The following is a 6,655-nucleotide window of genomic DNA, read 5'->3' as shown; positions in this document are numbered from 1 at the left end:
TCTGTTTCCAAAAGCTTCAACTTGTTACTGACAGGTACTTCTCCCGGGGTCTCTTGCACCTGTCTCCTCTCTGCCTTCCTCATCGTCTGCTCTCTTCTGCTCTCTTCTGTCATGATTGGTGTAATAACATCGCTGAAGGTCTTGTCCAGAAAGATTTCGTTCTCTCGGATGAGCCTAAGGTCTTCGAGTTCTTTCGTCAGCGCTGCAATATACTCGGTCAATTGCTGAATGTGCACACATTTTCCACACATATACGAGCCAGACACACCAGAGTCGTTGACCTCCCACATCAAGCACGTAGCGCACTGAACCAGCTGGGCAGTCATGTCTTCACACTCTTCAACTGTGGTGTAATCACTTCACTGAACCTCCTTGTCAAAGATTCCTGAGCTGAAGCCTCACTCTTCGATCTAAACTTCCTTAGACCCTCTTTTTGTGGCACGTCTGTGGACTCTTAATTAAGGTTAGAGGAGGAGGGAGGGAGGGAGTCCCTACTTTGTAGGACCTGGGGTTTAGAACACACCCACTCTAATAGTAATCACTTACCTTCCCGACCGGCTTTGCGCTCCGTCTGAACTTACGCCCAGCTCCCACCGCTCTCTGCTGCGAAAAGAAAAGCAGGGCGTTTTCTATAGACCCTCCAACAGCAACAGAGACATGGAAGAGCAGATTGGGAGGCAGACTTAGGAAAAGTGCAGAAGTGCAGAAGTAACAGGCTTGTTGTCATGGGTGACTTGGATCAGATAGTGATCACAACTCCCTGACCTTTACTGTAGTCATGGAGAGGGTTAGGAGAAGATGGTATGGGAAGGTATTTAATTAAAGGATGGGGAATTACAATGCTATTTGGCACGAACTGTGGAGCATAAATTGGGAGCAGATATTCTCAGGGGAATGCACAACAGAAATGTGGAGGTTGTTTAGGGAGCACTCGCTGCAAGTGCGGGATAGTTTTGTCCCACTGAGGCAAGGAAAGGATGGTATGGTGAAGGAACCTTGGGTGACAAGTGATGTGGATCATCTAGTCTAGAGGAAGAAGGAAGTTTACTTAAGGTTGAGGAAGCAAGGATGAAACCGGGTTCTTGAGGGTCACAAAGCAGCCAGGAAGCAACTGAAGAATGGACTTAGGAGAGCCAGAAGGGGGCATGAAAAAGTTTTGGTGGGTAGGATTAAAGAAAACCCCAAGGCTTTCTGCGCATGAGGAACAAGAGGATGGTCAGAATGAGAATAGGGCCGATTAGGGATAGTGGAAGAACTTGTGCCTGGAGTTGGAGAACGGAGGGGAGGTCCTCAATGAATACTTTGCTTTGGTATTCACTAGTGAGAGGAACCTTGTCATTTGCGAGGATAGCATGAAAAAGGCTGATATCTCGAGCAAGTTGATGATGGTAAACAGGAGGATGTCCTGGAAATTTTGAAAAACATGAGGGGATAGCTGAGTTCTCTGGGCCAGGTGGAATATACCCAAGGTTACTATGGGAAGTGAGGGAAGAGATTGCTGTGCCTTTCGTAATGATCTTTGCATCCTCATTGTCCATTGAAGTAATACCAGGTGATTGGAGAGTGGCAAATGTTATTTCAAGAAAGGGAATAGGGATGACCCTGGGATTTTCAGACCAGGGTTTTACATTGGTGGTGGGCAAATTATTGGACAGGTTTCTGAGAGACAGGATTTTTGATTATTTTGAAAAGCATATATTGATTAGAGATAGTCAGCATGGCTTTGTGAGGGGCAGGTCGTGCCTCTCCAGCCTTATTGAATTCTTTGAGGATGTGACAAAACGCGAACCCAAAGAAAGAGTAATGGATGTGGTGTATGTAGATTTTAGCAAGGCATTTGATAAGGTTCCCCATGAGATGCTCATTCAGAAAGTAAGGAGGCATGGGATGCAGGGAAATTTGGCTGTCTGGATACAGAATTGGCTGAACCATAGAAGACAGAGGTTGGTAATAGGTGGAAAGTATTCATCCTGGAGCTTGGTGACTAGTGGTGTTCCACAGGGATCGGTTCTAGGACCTCTGCTCTTTGTGATTTTTATAAATGACTTGGATGAGGAAGTGGAATGGTGGTTTAGTAAGTTTGCTGATGACACGAAGGTTGGTGGAATGATGGATAGTTGGAGGTTGCAGCCGGACATTGACAGGATGCAGAGCAGGGCTGAGAAGTGGCAAATGGAGTTCAACCTAGAAAAGTGTGAAGTGATTCATTTAGGAAGGTCAAATTTGAGTGCAGAGTACAGGATTAAAGGCAGGATTCTTGGCAGTGCGGAGGAACATAGGGATCTTGGGATCCACGTCCTTGGATCCCTCAAAGTTGCTACCCAATTTGATAGCATTGTTAAGAAGGTGTATGGTGTGTTGGCTTTCATTGCAGGGGATTGAATTTAAGGGCAGCGAGGTTATGCTGCTGCTGTATAAATCCCTGGTTAGACCACACTTGGAATATTGTGTTCAGTTCTGGATGCCTCATTATAAGAAGGATGTGGAAGCTTCAGAAAGGAGATCTACCAGGATGCTGCCTGGACTGGAGGGCATGTCCTATGAAGAAAGGTTGAGGGAACTCGGGCTTTTCTCATTGGAGCGAAGAAGGATGAGAGGTAACTTGATAGAGGTATACAAGATGATGAGAGACATAGATAGATTGGATGGCCAGAGACTTTTCCCATGGTAGAAATGTCTATCACGAGGGGGCATAATTTTAAGGTAATTGGAGGAAGGTTTAGGGGAGATATCAGAAATAGGTTATTTACACAGACAGTGGTGGGTGTGTGGAATGTACTGCAGTGGTAGTAGAGCCAGATATGTTAGAGTCATTTTAGTAAAATGTAAAGTATGTAGGTTAGTTTGATTTTAGGGTAGGATAAAAGGTCAGCACAATGTCGAGGGCTGAAGGGCCTGTAGTATGCTGTACTGTTCAATGTTCTGTGAAGCGTAGACTGGGTGATCGCTTGGCAGAACACCTACATTCTGCCTGCAAAAATGACCCTGAGCTTCTAGTTGTCTGCCACTTCATTACACCGCACTGTTCCCTGGCCAATATTAGGCTTGCTGCAGTGCTCCAGTGAAGCTCAGCGTAAGCTGGAATAGCAACACCTCAGTTTCCACTTAGGGTACCTTAAGTCCCTCCTATGCCCACACACACACACTCTATCCACTCCTTTGTCTGTACAACTGTTCTTCTCTCTCTTTGGGCTCTATTCCCACCTATTGTTTACTCCTTACCCCCTCCTCCCATCCTATCTTTAGCAACATTTTCCAAGCTACCATCAGTTCTGAGGATGGGTCACTGGACCTGAAACATGGACTCTGATTTCTTTTCACACATGCTGCCAGACCTGCTGAGCTTTTCCAGCAATTTCTGTTTTTGTTTCTGATTTACAGCATCCACAGTACTTTTGGTTTTTGTTTCTGAAATTGTAGAATTCAATATTGAGTCCGAGAGGCTGTACAGTATCTAAGGGGAAAACGAGGTGTTGCATTGTGCTTCATTTGGAATATTGCAGCTGGCCCAGAACAGTAATGTTAGCATTAGAGCATGGTGACTCACAGAAATAGTAAGGTGGCTGAATTGCTATGGCAATATTCAATTATACATATATATTGTACTGTCTTGGATTTATGGATAAGGATGATAGATGCTCCAATTTTCTTTCCATCATATGACTTCCACTCTTGCTGCACACCATTGGTGTTTGTTGGAAAGTTTCACAAGTTGACCCTCAAACTATTTGGCATGAAAGTCTGGAGCTTCCAGCTCAGTGGCAGAGAGATTAAGCACTGCACCACACAATCTCCTCCCCAGTATATACATGCAATGAAATTTGAGGATTCTGCTGACGGGGCCATGGTAGTTGTTACTTGCTTTCCCACAAAAATATGATCGCTTCCTTGATGCTGAAAATATCACAGCCCCAAGATACATTGTTGTAAAAAAAAAGCAAAGAACGGTAGATACTGGAAATCAGAAATAAAACCAGAAATTGCTGGAAAAACTCAGCAGATCTAGCAGCATTTGTGGAGAGAAATCAAAGTTAATGTTTGCATCCAGTGACCATTCTTCAGAACATAGTATTCGTGTTGTCCCTGCAATGAGTTTATTTCTCGTGAAAGTTAAGTTTGAGTCAAGTGGCTTGCTTCAGGAAAGTTCTGTTTAGCTGACTTAATACAACTTTTCTGTTTACTTCCCCTAATATTGAATGGCTTCAAATATTTTTCAGTTAGACTAGGGGATAATAACGCAATGCTACCAGGGCTGATCTGTGTGAACATTAAGTTGTTGTTTTGTGTTTTGTGACCCTCCCTCCAGCATTTCTTGTAAAACACACAACCCCCTGAAAGTAACATCACCTTTCAAAGTAAAGCAGCAAGATTTAACATGAAATGAAATTCCTGCTATCATATTGTATATGATATATACACCAATGTGTGTAACAAATCCAGTCTGTTGAATATGAGAAGCATGCTCGATTTTGTGAGTCTGCCCTTAAGGGAGTTTCTGAGGATTTACCATTCCATCTCCTCCACAAAGATACTTTGTTGACTGTAAAGCATGTCAGAATTTATTGTGGTGGGAGGACAATGCAAAATGCGAGGTCTTTATTGTATTTATATTTGGGGACTTAATATTTCACCAGTGTTGATTGTGTGGCAAGTGCCCAGTGAATAGGTCAACAGTACAAGTGGTCAAAACTGACCAGATGGGAAAGTGTCCTGTACCCAATCAGATGCTTTCCTTTATCCCTGGAAGATTAACCTTTTTTAAGAACAAAAATTAGATGTTTAGTCAATTGATTTTTTTTTTCAGAATTGTGTATGGCATCTGCAATTGTGCTGAGACAATCTGTACTGACTCTATTAGCGATAGTGGTGTGACATATCTAATCTTCTGCATGTGCATCACAGAGGCTAGTAAAAGTCAGTTTGTTATTTGATAGCATTCTTTGCCACAGTGGGCAGTCTAATATTTTCTCACTGTTTTTGCTGATTTTTTATCTTTTTATTTCAGTCATGTGAAACCAATCCTCCTTTCTTTTTAATTTGCTATCACTTGTTTGTCTGGGTTTTGAATTTGACGCAGATCGATTGAGGTACAGTATGTTGTATTGTTTCCTCGAGCAATCGCAGTAATTGGACCTCTGAACTCATGTTTTCTCATTGACGGGACTCGAAGCAGAGCTGACAAATCAGTGTAACTTAGTTTTGTTGTTTAATCCCTGAAAGAAATAACTGTTTAGAATTTAACAAAATTTGAAAATAACATACACTTGCCCTCCCACCCCCATCGATAGGTGATACGAACCAAGGCCTACCACAGATTCCCAAAACCGCGGACAATAGTGAACCCTATCATTTAAATGGGAAACTTGCCCCCCCTCCCCCTGCAGCCCCCTGGAATTATTTCTGGAATGTTCCATGAAATATTTTCGGCCGCAGTACACCGCGGAAACCAAATCCGAGGATACAAGGGCTCTACTGTAAATAAAAAGTTGAGATAGTCTTGTTAGAAGTTAATTTAAAGTTATTAAATATCATTGCAAGTATTCTTCAAGTGTTTGTTTATTCTAAAAAAAATTACCCAAAAATGCATTTGGCAGCTGGCTATAGGCTGTGATTTAGATTTGGAGGCTGTGCGGATGTTTTACTTGAGCTTTAGTCTCAGTTTATGGATATTAAAGAAACCACATTATTGATTTAAGTCTCAAACATGCTGATAGATTTACTTTATTAATTTTTCCTCCATTCTGAGCATACATAAGCTGTTTTTCAGTTGAAGGGTCAGAGAACCACAGGCAAAGGCCATATTGAATGGTCACATTAAATGATAGGGCAGACTTGATGGACTGTAGATCAACTTTTGCCCCTATTTCTTGTTATTCACACACAAGGTAGTTGACATCTAGACAGAATCAATTGAAAATTTCAAAACTAAGATTATATATTTTTGTTAGGTAAACATATTAGGGGAAATTGAACCAAGGTGACGAGGTGGAGTTTGGATACAAATCAGATATTATCTAATTAAATGGTGGAACAGTCTTGAAGACTTGCCTCTTGTTCTTGTTCTTGTATTCTTTTTCTTTCTTTCCATCGCTGTTGTATGAGCAGATTGTTCTCGGGGCTCTATTGGCAAGGCTCCATGTGATGTAATGAACTCCTTCTTAGTCTCCATCTCTCTTTTTATAACTCACATCCCAAAGAAAATACTAAGTGCTAGCAAGGCTGCATTTACTGCTCACCCCCAAAGGCATTAACTGTGTAGACTTAGCCATGAATGGACTACATCAGACAGGGGTGTCAGGTTGCATTCATTGAAGGGTATTGATGTATGATGTGAGATTTTACAACAGCATTTTCGTTAGTTAATTGGTGTCTGGCCAACAATACCAGATTTACTGAATTCATTTTCCCCAACTTGGCTTAGCAGATTTCAAATTTGGATTAGTTTATTTAGTCTAGCATGAAAACCACAAAATGAATACAGAATGCATATCATTTGCAAGTAACAAAGCTATATATTAAAACAAAATGAATGGCTGGATAGCATCCCTACTGATTTCTCCAGTTTCCTCATTTCTCCTCCCCCCACCTTGTCTCAGTCAAATCCCTCGAACTCAGCACCGCCTTCCTAACCTGCAATCATCTTCCTGACCTCTCC

General features: G+C 42.0%; 1 protein-coding gene across 2 annotated transcripts in view; it reads left to right on the top strand.

Annotated features, from left to right (window-relative positions):
- Positions 1–6,655, top strand: part of arhgap39 (Rho GTPase activating protein 39) — a 650,153-nt gene that overhangs the window by 197,490 nt on the left and 446,008 nt on the right. The window lies entirely within an intron of this gene.

The sequence above is a fragment of the Chiloscyllium plagiosum genome, chromosome 5 (assembly GCF_004010195.1).
Source record: "Chiloscyllium plagiosum isolate BGI_BamShark_2017 chromosome 5, ASM401019v2, whole genome shotgun sequence".
Taxonomy (NCBI): Eukaryota; Metazoa; Chordata; class Chondrichthyes; order Orectolobiformes; family Hemiscylliidae; genus Chiloscyllium; species Chiloscyllium plagiosum.
This window is presented reverse-complemented; position numbering and strand designations above follow the sequence as displayed.